General features: G+C 42.5%; 1 protein-coding gene across 4 annotated transcripts in view; it reads left to right on the top strand.

Annotated features, from left to right (window-relative positions):
• Nucleotides 1-14,473, top strand: part of ZHX1 (zinc fingers and homeoboxes 1) — a 137,644-nt gene that overhangs the window by 35,971 nt on the left and 87,200 nt on the right. The window contains exon 3 of one of the 4 annotated variants that reach the window (XM_030218720.1): nt 1,143-1,326. The exons of the other annotated variants lie outside the window; for them this stretch is intronic. The gene's annotated coding sequence lies outside the window, so the exon portion shown is untranslated. The remainder of the gene's footprint in view (nt 1-1,142; nt 1,327-14,473) is intronic. 4 annotated transcript variants of the gene reach the window in all.

The raw sequence follows: 14,473 nt of genomic DNA, 5'->3' as shown, positions 1-14,473 counted from the left end.
TCCTTTCCATGCTCTCCCTCTTCATTCCTCTTCCTGGAAGCCCTGGTATCAGGTAGACTTGAGATCGACTAAGCAACAACTACATAGAGTTGAAAGGAAATGGCATAGTTCACACTCTTCTAGTAGCCGTGCTTACTATCAGTCCTTGCTTCATACTTACCGTTCACAGCTAAGGTCAACTCATCATCGTTTTGATCATGTTACGCAATTGATGAAACAATGCCATTGGCTCCCTCTTCCTTTTAGGATACAGTATAAAATTTTGACACTCATAAGGTTCTTCACACAGGGATTCCCCCATATTTGTATTTTTAAATTGTTCCTTATAGACCCTCATGCTTGCGTTCCTATGCCGGCAGCCGGTTGTCTATTCCACCGATTGCCTTTTCTAGACTCGAATCTATGCAACAATCAGCATTTTTTTTTTCGGTTTTTATAACGATATCAAAACACTCTTGTTCAAAGTTCAAAATAATCCCCTTCAACACAAACCCCAAAATGATGGCTAGAGGTTATATAGGCACCAATTAAGCTACCCACTAAGGGGCAAAACCATAATCTATAATTCATCAAAATAATAAATCCATGATCTCACAAAAAAGTACTTAGCTTTCAAACTTGTTACTCAAGGAAGTAGAATAGTTTCTCTACAAATGCCCTGTGTTTCATGGAGTCACTGCTTCAGGGGAATTAACTGCATCTCTCACTTTATCCAAAATTGCTTTCAATTATGAAAATAAACTTGCAGTAGAGGCAAAAACTCATAGTAGAAACCTTTTCAGTTAAATTAGAAGCAGAAAGCCTGTGAAGGAGTCAGTGGAACCAATTATAGATCATCAAGGAGTACAAGGAGCACTAAGGGAGGACAAGGCCATGGCAGAAAGGCTATGAATTCATGACTTTGGTCTTTACTGAGTTGGATATAACCTGTGCCAGAAATAGTATTTAAGGATGACAGTATGGAGGAACTGAAACATTGGTGATTCTGGACGATGTAATAAGCCAGATTATTTGTACCCCAGAGCACTGGAAAAAAAAAATGAAATTGCTGATCTGTAACCTGTCATTAAAATTGCCCATGATACCTGAAGATTGGAAAGTGGCCAATGTAACACCAGTTTGTTTGTTTTTTTTTTTAAAAGGTTCCAAGGGTGATCTGGGAAATTACAGACCAGTAAGCATGACGTTAGTACTGGGTAAAATGACAAAAACAATTATAAAGAACAAAATTATTGGGACAGAGTCAACATGGATTCAGCCTAGGGTAACCTGCCCTTACCAATTTGCTACATTTATTTGAAGATATGAATAAAAATGTGGATAAAGGTGAGCCATTTGATGTAGAATATCTAGATTAATCTGAAGTTGTTCATGAGAGACACTTGAGAAAATTAAAAATGCCATGGTATAGGAGGCAATATTCTGTTGTGAATTGGAAACTGGTTAAAACGTAGAAAACAGAGAGTAGGATTAAATTACCAATTTTTTCAGTGGAGGAAGGTGAATAGTGGCGAGCCACAGGAATCTGTATTGGAGCCAGTGCTTTTTAACATTTATAAATGATCTGGAAATGGGAACGGCAATGAGGTGATTAAATTTTCAGCTGACACAAAACTATTCCAAGTTGTTTAATTGCATGCAGACTGAGAAATTACAGGAGGACCTTATAAAACTGGAAGACTGGGCATCTAAATGGCACATGAAATTTAATGTGGGAAAAGTACAAAGTGATGCACATTGGGAAGAATAACCCAAATTATACCTAGGTTCCACATTAGGAGTCACCACCCAAGAAAAATGTTTAGGGGGGGGATGCTCAAAGCAAACCAGCTTGCAACATTTCTGTTTTTAGCCAGTCTAAATGAAATGTTATTTTGTGGCTAATGCACAGAGGCTTTCGGGCATTGCTTTACCGTGCACGGAAGCAGTGATCAAACGTCTTATGCTATTGAGCTCAATAGTATTACAATGAGCTCATTAGCGTTCTTTGAGGACAAGCAGACTGTATCATACTCACAAGTGGGTCGACGATCTGCGTCAGGCGGGACCCGGCATAACGTATAGCAAATATGAAAAAAGTTTGCTAGAGCCTTCTGGTTCGCGTGCAGTGGCACACTGCGTATGTGCGGAGTGCCTTCCTGCCCACCGCACAACCACACTCTGTTCGGTTTTTTCCTTGTGAGGAGCATCGGGGTTCTCTGCGGCTCCTCTACTACCCCGGAAAGAGCATTCCTCCTTTTTGTCTGTGCCTTTTGGCTATTTTTTTTAGCTATTCTTCTTTTATTTAAAAAAAATAAATAAAATAAAAAGTTCCCTTATTTTTCTTTAGTTCTTTTGGCATGCGTTTGTTTTCTTTATTTTTCCGTTGTGGGCCATACTTAGGCTTGCTTGGTCGGAGTAATCCCTATTTTTGTGCCTTTATTTTTTTCATAGGCACAATCGAGTCGTTTGATTTCGCCAAAGCTGTCTTCCCTTCCATGTCATCAAAGACTCCCAGTGGCTTCAAGCATTGTACTCGGTGCAACCGGATCATCTTGGGTACTGATACACATTCTTGGTGTAGCCAGTGCCTTTGGCCCGACCATAGCCCAGCAAATTGCATCCTTTGTCTTCGTATGAAGAAAAGGACACAAATTTCCTGAGAAGCTCGGTCCGGTCCTTCGGCATCGAGGTTTGCGACGTCTAAGTCGATAAAGGCATCAACATTGGAAGTCACGGTAGGGGTGGCTGCTGCTGCGAGGCCCAGAGACAATGGGAGCAGTGAGGCATTGAGTGGGTTTCCACCTGTCTCAAAGCCTCCTGCTGACCCAGAGGTGTTGTGAGGATTCCACGTCATCTTCGTCAGCACCAAGGAGTCTCGGTGAGGTGCGAAGGCCGAGAAGCACCAACACCAATCTCCTTCGACGCATGGTGCTGGATACCCGACGCGACACTCGGGTTGGGAAATCAGTGTTGCAGAATCTGTTTGGGCTTTAGAACCCAACTCCACCCTCCTAAGCCCATTTTATTCTGTTCCAGGCTGCTCTCTCAGCTAGTTTGTATATAGTTTCAGGTTAATCTACGTTACGTCCTCGCCGTTGCGAGGCTCAATTGACCAGTGTTTGTTGTTTTGGGTGAGCCTGGATGCTAGAGATTCTCCACTTGTGATTATGATACAGCCTGCTTATCCTCGTAGAAAGTGAAGATACTTACCTTTAGCAGGTATTCTCTGAGTACAGCAGGCTGATCACTTTCACAATCCCGCCCACCTCCCCTTGGAGTTGTTTTGGTTTTTCATGTATACTTTGGGACTGAACTGAGGAGCGCGGTCGCCCCGTGGGTGGGAAGGCACTCCACACGTCAGAAGGTTCTAGGAAACGTTTTTCATATTTGCTATACATTATGCCGGTTCCTGGGCCGACGTGGATCATCGACCCACTTGTGAGAGTGATCAACCTGCTGTCCTCGGAGAATACCTGCTACAGATGAGTATCTTCGCTATTCCGTGCAATGCACAAAAAAACAGCGCACAGAAACCTCCTGCCTTAATGACTGGAAACTGACAGCTCTTGAACTGTCGTTAGAGTCCCATGCTGACTTTTCTGTCAATGCCCGAGTATTGATTGGGCTCTGGCAGGAAAGTCAAAGTGGCATCACACCGCAGCCCCATATCCATGAGCCGGAGCCTTCCCCCAACCAAAAACAAAATCTACGGAGGTCCAGTGAACCCCCTCTTGACTCCCCCCCCCCCCCCCCAAAAAAAAAAAATAGCCTGGTTGTCCAGCAGGTCCCCAGCCAGGTTGGGCTGAGCCAAACCCCCTAGTCACCACTGGCCCTTGTGGTCTAGTAGAATCCCCCCACCCCACCCTGACCTTCACCAAGGAACATGTGGGGAAGATACCTGTACAGAAATGGTATTCAGTGGTGATGAGTTAGAGAAACTGGAAGATGTAATGGGTTAATTTAATAAATTAAAGAGTAGCAAATCATCTGGACCAGATGGTATACATCCTTGAGTACTGATAGAACTAAAAATGAACTTACAGAGCTGCTATTAATAATATGTAATGTATCTTTAAAAACAAGCATGGTTCCAGGAGATTGGAAGGTGGCAAATGTAATGTAAACTTTGAAAAAGGTTTCTAGAGGTGACCCAGGAAATTTATAGACCAGAGAGCCAAGGGAAATCCTACCTCACTAATCTGCTACATTTCTTGAAAGGGGTGAGTAAGCATTTGGATAGAGGTGAGCTGGTTGATATTGTGTATCTGGATTTTCAAAAGGTATTTGGCAAAGTACCTCATGAAAGACTCCCGAGGAAATTAGAAAGTCATGTAATAGGAGGCAGTGTCCTATTGTGGATTAAGAACTGGTTAAAAGATAGAAAGCAGAGAGTAGGGTTTAATGGTGAGTATTTTCAATGGAGGAAGGTAGATAGTGGGGTTCCCCAGGGGTCTGTGCTAGGACCATAGCTTTTTAACATATTTATAAATGATCTAGATATGGGAATAACTAGTGAGGTAATTAAATTTGCTGATGACACAAAGTTATTCAAAGTTGTTAAATCACAAGAAAAATTGCAAGAGGACCTTAACGAGACTGGGCATCCACATAGCAGATGACATTTAATGTGAGCAAGTTTAAAGTGATGCATGTAGGAAAAAGGAACCCAAACTATAGCTACATGATGCAAGGTTCCACATTAGGAGTCACCACCCAGGAAAGTATCTAGGTGTCGATACGTTGAAACTCTCTGTTCAGTGTGTTTAGGCGCTAAGAAAATAAATAGAATGTTAGGAATTATTAGGAAAGAAATGGTGAACAAAACTGATGTACTATAATAAAAAGCACCTCCAATGTTCTGAAGCTGACTCCATGGCTTCAGTGAAGGGTTCGTAAGTGTGTAACCTCTCTGCCCCTCCCTCGCGTCAAAACGTGATGACGTCGAGGGCGGGTAATCAGAAGGCAGGACTGAGGGAACGAACTCACCTCCAACGTTCTGAAGCTGACTTAGTGGCTTCAGTGAAGGGTTAGTAACATTCGTAAGTCTGTCACATCTCTCTCTGCCCCGGCCTCACTTCAAAACGTGATGACGTCGAGGGCGGATAATCAGAAGGCAGGACTGAGGGAACGAACTCGAAGGCTGGAGACGAGCAGGCTAGAGACGGCTAGGGCTTTCAATAATGCCGCTGCTTCAACGGAGCTAATCAGGGGACAGAGGACAATCGCTGGGTGGCTGGAGGGGGGGCAGGGGAGAGATCATAATCGCTGGGTGGCTGGAGGGGGGGGGGGGCAGGGGAGAGAGGAGAATCGCTGGGTGGCTGGAGGAGGGGCAGGGGAGACAGGAGAATCACACACACTCACACCCAGTCTCACTCTCTCTCTGTCACACACACACACTCGTTGGTTTTCTCTTATGCGGTGATATTTTGGGAAGCAGGGGATTTTTTGCTCCTTTGGTTGTGTGCTTCTCTGCTTTGGTATCGACCATCCTGAAAGGGAGGCTGCTGCACAGTGTCCTATATGGCAGAGCTCTGGTGTTCTCTCTATCTGCATCTGTTAGTAGATGGACATAACCCATACGTCTCTGGATTGATCTGTGGGGACTATTGGAAAGAAAATTATCAGGTAAGAAACTAATTTTTCCTTCTTCTACACCTGGCAGCTGAGTTATATCCTTGCAGTGCAGACAGGAATAACTGAGCATACTTATAGGTCTATTGGTCTTTTCCTTGTGTCATCTACTATGTTATATTTATGTTTGTTTATTGTAAAACTCCATATACCCCTATTTGCAGGCATCATGGTGGTTTACAGTTTAAGTATCTCAAAAATAATTATAGTAGAGTCCTGATAACCCGGTCTTTGATTATCCGACATTTTGAATTATTTGAAGGTCAGTAATCTAGATTCCACTTCCTCCCTCCCACCTGAATATTAGGGTACCACTGACACATTCACCACATCACTTCCTCCCCCCCCCCCCCCACCCTTTCGAAACAGTTGCAGCTATGCTGCTCCCAAAATACTTCCTCTCTACCCACCCGACCAGTAGCAGCCGCATGTCTCGGCTGCCCCTCCAAAGTGCCCCCTCCCTCACCTACACGTAGGGCTCAGTGGACCTACCTTACAATCCCTGATGGTCTAAAGGTAAAGGTGGGGCAGGATGAATCCCGATTTGCTCCAACCCATGCCGTCTCCACTTTCATAATGGCAGCCACAACCTCTAGCAGGTTTGCTGCTGCCCCAACTTCACCACTAGACCATCAGAGACTCTAAGGAAGGCCCCGGGGGGGGCTTTGCGGGTAGGTAGGACATGTAGTCACTATTTGTTCAGGTCGATGAAGAAGCACATTGGGGAGGGGATCAGGAAGGTGTGGTTGCTACTGTTTGGAGGGGGACAGGAGAGGGATATGGTGAATGTGGTAATGGTGCTCCGACGCATTTGGATTATCTGACATTTATGGTTTTCTGACAACCAATTAACACTCTACTGTAACATCCTATTAAAGAGAAAATAAAGCAGTTAAAAACAAGTAACAAACAATAGAAAGAAGACGATCAATGAAAGCGTAGTCTACTACTTCCAGATACTACTACAGCCCTCCACATTTGATCCCCAAATGCTTGAGAATAAAAATTTTTAATCCCACCTTGAATTTAGATGAAGATTTACAACAGAAAGAGGGAATTGCATGAGGGAAGACGCATGCTTTAAGGGTAAGGCATTTCTCAGTAGAAGAAGATAATGCATTTGGAAACACACAGCTTCTTGAGGACACCCCCAGTGAAAAGTTTGAAAGTGGGCTGGTGCAGATGGACGGGAAGATATTTTGTGATGACTCTTCAACTCATTTGGATCCAAAGTGGCCCTAACTTAAAAATTAGTGAAGATCACTGCATCATAGATGCAAAGGAAGGCTAGAAGGAAGAGCTTTGACATATAAAATTTTAAATTTGATTATGTGTGAGATTGGCAGCTCATGTAGATCCTTCAGAATGGGAATAATGTGATCACTTGTCTTCCAACCTCACTTCTGTGTTCTGTACCAACTGAAGTCTTTTTATTGTAGATACCTTTGTGATTTATATAGATATAGACTAGACAAATTTTTAAACCTGATTTTAAACGGAAAAATGTGCTTATATTAGACACCTAGGGGCTCATTTTCAAAGCACTTAGACTTACAAAGTTCCATAGGGTACCATTGAACTTTGTAAGTGCTTTGAAAATACGCCTCCTGGTAACAGACAGAGGGCATGAGTTAGTCACTCTGAATCTTGTTAAATACTAGCACCATTTGTCAAGGCCTCAGACCAGCTATTTATTTGGGCACCTCTTAAGCATTCCTAATTTAATTACCTTAAAATATAAAATCTATCAGGATTAAAAGTAGTTTTCATTCTTCAGTTTCTTAAATCAGTAAGACAGTTTAGCATTTTGATTCTGAGCTCTTTAAGGTCCCCCATTAGCAAATGTACTTATCAGTAACAAAATGAGGTTTGAAGGGAAATATGACTGGGAGTGAGGTCAGAAACAATAACTTTGAAAAACTATCTAGAAAGCTGATCTGGGGAATGAAGGTAAATGTACTGTAAACTAAATTGCATGAAGGGCAATTCTGTAACTGGGCACGTGCAGTTACATACACCATAAGTAGTACATGCAAATGCACTAAGCACTGTTCTATAAGGGAGCAGTTAAGTGCTATAGTGCTTAACTGCAAGAGGGTGTACATGTGATTGGAGCATGGACAGGACATGGCCGTGTCTCCTACTTAAACCTGCACTTTATAGAATATTCTTAAGCTATGTGCACAGCATAGTACTACTACTGCTTATCATTTCTAAAGCGCTACTAGACGTACGCAGCGCTGTACACTTGAACATGAAGAGACAGTCCCTGCTCGACAGAGCTTACAATCTAATTAGGACAGACAAACAGGACAAAAAAGAGATAAGGGAATATTAAAGTGAGGATGATAAAACAAGGGTTCTGAACAAGTGAATAAGGGTTAGGAGTTAAAAGCAGCATCAAAAAGGTGGGCTTTTAGCTTAGATTTGAAGACGGCCAGAGATGGAGCTTGACGTACCGGCTCAGGAAGTCTATTCCAGGCATATGGTGCAGCAAGATAAAAGGAACGGAGTCTGGAGTTAGCAGTGGAGGAGAAGGGTGCAGATAAGAGAGATTTACCCAGTGAACGGAGTTCTCGCGGAGGAATGTAGGGAGAGATGAGAGTGGAGAGGAGCTGCAGAGTGAATGCACTTATAGGTCAATAAGAGGAGTTTGAACTGTATGCGGAAATGGATAGGAAGCCAGTGAAGTGACTTGATGGAGAGGGCTAATATGAGCATAACGACACTAGCGGAATATTAGTCATACAGCAGAATTTTGAACAGATTGAAGAGGAGAGAGATGGCTAAGTGGGAGACCTGTGAGAAGCAAGTTGCAATAGTCTAAGCGAGAGGTGATAAAGAGTGTGGATGAGGGTTCTGGTAGTGTGCTCAGAAAGGAAAGGGTGAATTTTGGTGATGATATAGAAAAAAGAAATGACAGGTTTTAGCCGTCTGCTGAATATGTGCAGAGAAGGAGAGGGAGGAATCGAAGATGACCCCAAGGTTACCAGCTGATGAGAGTGTTATCCACAGAAATAGAGAATGGGGGAGGAGGAGAGGTTGGTTTAGGGGGAAAAATAAGAAGCTCAGTCTTGGTCATGTTTAGTTTCAGATGGCGTTGAGACATCCAGGCAGCAATGTCAGACAGGCAGGCTGATACTTTGGCCTGGATTTCGGCTGAGATTTCTGGTGTGGAGAGAGAGATCTGGGAGTCATCAGCGTAAAGATGATACTGAAATCCATGGAATGAGATCAGAGTACCAAGGGAAGAAGTATAGATGGAGAAAAGAAGAGGTCCCAGGACAGATCCCTGAGGTACACCAAGTGACAGTGGGATAGAAGTAGAGGAGGATCCACTAGAGTATACACTAAAGGTATGCTGGGAGAGATAAGAAGAAAACCAGGAAAGAACAGAGCCCTGAAATCCAAGTGAGGACAGCGTATCAAGGAGTAGGCTGTGATCAGCAGTGTCAAAAGCAGCAGATAGATCGAGACCTTTGGATCTGGCCAGGAACAGATCATTGGAGACTTTAGCAAGCTCTGTTTCAGTTGAATGAAGGGGGCAAAAGCCAGATTGAAGTGGATCAAGTATAGCTTGAGATGAAAGTCAAGGCAATGGCATTGAACAGCATGTTCAAGTATCTTGGATAGGAAAAGGAGGAGGGCAATGGGGCGATAGTTGGAAGGACAGGTAGGGTCCAATGAAGGTTTTTTTAAGGAGTGGTGTGACTATGGCATGTTTGAAGGCATCAGGAACAGTCGCAGTGGACAGTGAAATATTGAGGATATGACAGATAAAAGGGATGATAGTAGGAGAGATAGTGTTAAGTAGATGGGTGGGAATAGAATCAGAGGAACAGGTAGTTAGTTTTGAGGAGGAAAGATGATGTGTAGTTTCCTCTTCAGTGATTTCAGAAAAGGAGGCAGGGGTTGGAGGGTTGAGAGAATGGACTAAGGGAAGGAGAGGTAGAGGTGACCTGGTTGAGAATTCAAGTTTAATCTTGTGAACCTTATCATGAAAGTACTCAGCCAGAGCCTGGAGCGAAAGTGAAGGGGGGGGGTTGGAGGTGAAGGCACTTTGAGGAGAGAGCTCAGCGTGGCAAAGAGACATCGAGGGTTTGAGCCAAGAGAATTTGTCAACTGGATGTAATAGTCCTGTTTGGCAAGTAAAAGAGCAGACTGGAAGGAGGTCAGCAAGAATTTGAAATGTATGAAGTCAGCATGGGCACGGGATTTCAGCCAAAGGCGTTCGGCAGAGCAGGCACAGGAACTTAGGTAGCGGATTCTAGAAGTCAGCCAAGGCTGGGGTTTGTGCATAGTGCACTTAGATGTTCCAACTTATAACCACTGTAGACCTAACATAAATGGGTGCACCTAAATAGAAGCTCATTGATGCTGACATGCTAGTATTCTGTCACAGAATCTTGATGCCAATATGCCATTATTGAAGTGGCCCTCGGCACATGGCATTGAGGTGCCTAACCTGAGGCATCAAGTTATAGAATTGCCCCCATAGCCTAAAATCTTAAAAGCATTAGCCAAATGTGTAAGTTTATATTGGAAAAGTACGAGGGTAGTGGGAGGATTTGTGGCAAAACATGATTCTCCCTATCTGTTAGTGAACATTAGTTTCATTCCCCAGGTCTGTTTCCTCGGTACTTTTCCAGAAATATATTCTACCTAGTCTCTCCCCCACCCCCACCCCCCACTAGTAATATTCTCTACAGACCATCTTTCCCTGTTGAAGTTTTAGTTTCCTAATGGAAGCCCTCAGGGAATTAAGACAATACGTGCAGCAGTTTTTATTGATCCAAGCATAAGGTGAGTGAATGATCTTTTAATAGATTTTTTTTTTTATATGCTTGTGCGAATGGACAGTAGCTAGGGTTGAGGCCTTGACGATTGGCGCTACTGCTCACAAGTTTCAGACTTGTGCTAATTCAACCCCTTTGTGTGTTTGCAATTTGCTTTTGTAATCAAAAGTAATATGGTTTCCACAGATTTTTTTAAAGATAGGAAGATTTTATTAAAACATAGTTCTTTATTATCATTTGCTGTCCAAGCTATTAATGATGCAGTGCTGTTCTAAAACTATAAACAGTATGTTGCTTCACAGTACATTCTAAAGAGTGAAAAGTAGAAGTTGGTAGGTTGTATTCATGTTTTTTAATTTGACAAAACTGTTTATCTAGACTTTTTTTTCAGAGTATAAAAGCATAAAATGCACAATTTAGATAAAACAAATACAAAGCTCCCCCCCTCAAGAAACTAGGGGTTTTTTTTGTTTTTTTTTTTGTGTACAATGGAACACAGATTGAGGTTTTGGGAAGTGAAGAGAAACCATATATTAAACTGTCAGATATAAACAGAATAAACTTGAAAAATAATACTTTGGTCTTATGCGCTGTCATTTATTATATGACAACCTGTGCAGCCCAGCCTCTGTACCCAACATCACATAGAAGTTTCCTATATGGGGCAGTGGAACACTTGTCTGGTGGCATGACTAAGCTAGCCTTCTTTTTTGTCTCCTCAAGTTCTCTAGTAGCTGATGCCATTTGAGGCAAAAGGTTGACTGGGCCAAGGTCCCCATTCTGCTGCAAAGCTGCCAAGTTACCCATTTCCAAAAGGGAAATTTTAGACACGCCCTGGATTTCAGACAACCTGTTTTGTTGCATTGTGGGACCTAAAGTGTTAATTTCAATGAGTAGATGAGTAGAATCAAGGACTACAAATACCGCATGGTAATACCATCAGTAATTAAATTTAAAACAAAGACTTTCCCAAGACTCCATCCTGGCACTGGGTAACTGGGCAGCTCTGCTGCTGTCTATGCCATGTGGAACCTGATGAACACTCCCCTTTCCCTCATATCTTCATCCAACTAGAGAATGACACGGGAACGGGGACCCGCAGTAACTGTGAAGATGGGGACGGAGACAGAGATTTTGGGGTGGGGACAGGGACAGCACTCACGAGGGCGGGGACAAACTTTGTCCCTGTGTCGTTTTCTACTTTGAAGCCTGTTAATGAACTGGACTGTTGTTTGTGTTTGAGTGATGCAGACAACAATATTTTGATTATTTGGAAAAACAAGCAAACATATTTGCCACAACTAGCAGAATTTGCATGGGGGATCCTGTACATCCTGCTACCAGCATATCTTCTATTGCAGGAAGGACTGTGGAAGACAGGAGAGCTAGACTGAATCCTGAGACTGTTGATGACTTCTTATTCATACACAGATTAAAAAATTGTAACAGTGCTACATAGGGCATATTTCTCCCCTCTAGGGCATACAGAACGGGTTGTATTTTTTAACCCTGGACATTTTAACAGGATTCCTTGGGGTAGTAGAAATCAGCTGTTGTTGGGGTTGGAAGGGTAGAGGGTGATGGTGAGGAGGATTATTATAGCTGCTCACTACTGTTATTGTTTTCTATTTGTAATCTATATACAATAGTTGCACAGCATATTGTTCCTTTTTATACTTTAATAAAAAGATTTAAATATAAAATCATAATTGTTTGAGGCCTCTGTAGATGATGACAGAGTCCATGGGGATGGAGCAGGGAAGGGACGGGGACAGAACCTGTGGGGATGGGGCGGGGATGGAGACAGGGCCTGTAGAGACGGTGAGGGGATGGAGGCATGGCCTGCGGGGGTGGGGATGGGGACAAAGTTTGTCCCCATGTCCTTCTATACATCCAAATCTTTTAGGGTTATAACCACCACTCCAAAGAAGCTTTACGCCATGTCTTTTAAGAAACATAATTCAGTCACACCACTGCTATTATGGACTGTAGCTGGTACTCTGTACAAGTTACCCAAGTACTTCATTATCATATTTTCTCCAGGGATCCTCTGTTTATCCAACACTTTTTTGAATTCCATTACCATTTTATCACTCATCTTTTTTGGGACAGCATTCCAGGCATCTCTACTATCCTTTGTATGAAAAAATAATTCTATAACTTTGAAAAGGTTTGGTTTTTTTTTTCTTTTTTCAATTGGGTAAAAAAAAAGGTTTGCTGTTTCTGGAAAGGTATTTATGCCAAATATATGTTATTGTCAACACAAGCAGAAAATACAATGGAATCAAATAGACACATTCCCAGTTGCAGCAAGAACAAACATATATGACCAAATTCAAGTTGACAATTCCCCAGTTTTTTCTTTTCCCTGCTCCCAAAATCCATTTCCCCCTACACACCCCTTCCTCCATCCTCTGGTTTAAAGCCAGATATTGCCAGAATTCCCAACTGTACATAAGACTTCTATAATTAAATGCATAACATATTAAGAAATGCAGAGCGAATCCTAGATGAATAGATCTGTAAATATGGAGTCCATATAGTTACAAAACGTTTTCTTGCCTTCACTCTCCTCCACCATTAAACTCTCCAAAGTGAGTAGTTCATTCATGAGATTCTTCCATTGTGTCAAGGTAGGGGGGAGTTGGATAGATCCATTGTAACAAAATACAGTGCTTGGCCAGCAGGGCAGACTTACGGAGAAAAAGTACAATCTTACTGGTGCCTTCTACCACACCAATAATATCATTTAGTATACACATTTGTGGTGTGGCCTCCCACTGCTTGCTGATAAAGTGTACTCAAGTAGGCCCACAGCATGGTCCAGAATTCCTGAGCAATTGGGCAATCCCATACCATATGGCGATAAGTGGCATCAGAATTCCTTTCACTTCAAACTGGCTCCCGAGGTGGGCATACCCATTTTCTTTGCCCTGGTTGGGTGTATATACATACGTAACAAAATTTATAATGTAATTCTTGTAGTTGTATACTACCTGCTAATCTTGGTCCCTCTTTCAAACTGAAAAGCAAATCCTCCAGTGTGTACTTCCCAAAATTTTGTGCCCAGAGAGATACTCTGTAAGGTATTTAAATGTTTAATAATATTCCTGGTCTTTCCTCTTCTCTAGGGTGTATATATGTGAATCCTCAACCTCAAGTCTCATTCATATGGTTTCTGATACAGACTCTGTATCATTTTGGTTACCTTTTCTGACTTGCTTGTAGCTTCTGTATCCTTTCTGAGATACATCCTGTAGAATTTAATACTGGGTGAGGCCAGTGACATTTGAGTTAAATTATACCACAGCAACGCCCATCAACCTTGCATTTATACTGTGCATAAAAGTTAAGATGACCAAGCCATGACATATTCTCACCACTCTATCATTCAAACTGCCATTTTACACATTACCACAATTCTGCAAAATCCATTCTCAGTCTTCATTTTATCACATCCAAAACAACAGAACCATCTCCTATCATACTTTAATGTATTTTATTACACCACCAAATGTAATGCTTCAATATATCCAGCCCAGGCTATATAATTTGTAACATTAAAAGGTAAAACTTCTATCTTTAATGCCACTGGACTAACCCTCCAATCTGCTTCTGATCAGCCACTGTAAACAGCTTCAGCACACTGGTTGAAAAATGCTGGTCAACAGTTCACAGTGAGGTGAGCATTTCCTTTTTTTGTCCCCTATTTGTTATTCTGCTTCTTGTGTGTTCCATCATCTCTCTGGATCTAGGCACAGCATCATCACACTATATCACTACCTTGACATCAAACACCAGCATCCCAGTTGAAATGCTCAATTCCTTGTCTGGGACCATACCGTCCTGAATGAGTGGATTGTTATCCCCTCCTACCAGCAGATGGAGGTAGATGAAAAATTAATCTTTCAGTGAGCTCACTGGCATAATTTGCTGTGCTCAGTAGAAAACTCCAGTATTTTCTCTAGCTCCTGGTCCCTGGCCTAGCTCCTAGCTCTGCAGGCCACAGCCACATGGCTTGGTAGAGCCTAACGACTGCTTCCAAGCTCCTGGTTCCTGGAGTA

Source organism: Microcaecilia unicolor, chromosome 1 (assembly GCF_901765095.1).
Source record: "Microcaecilia unicolor chromosome 1, aMicUni1.1, whole genome shotgun sequence".
Taxonomy (NCBI): domain Eukaryota; kingdom Metazoa; phylum Chordata; class Amphibia; order Gymnophiona; family Siphonopidae; genus Microcaecilia; species Microcaecilia unicolor.
The sequence above is the reverse complement of the archived record's forward strand: the minus strand, read 5'-3'. Positions and strand labels throughout refer to the sequence as shown.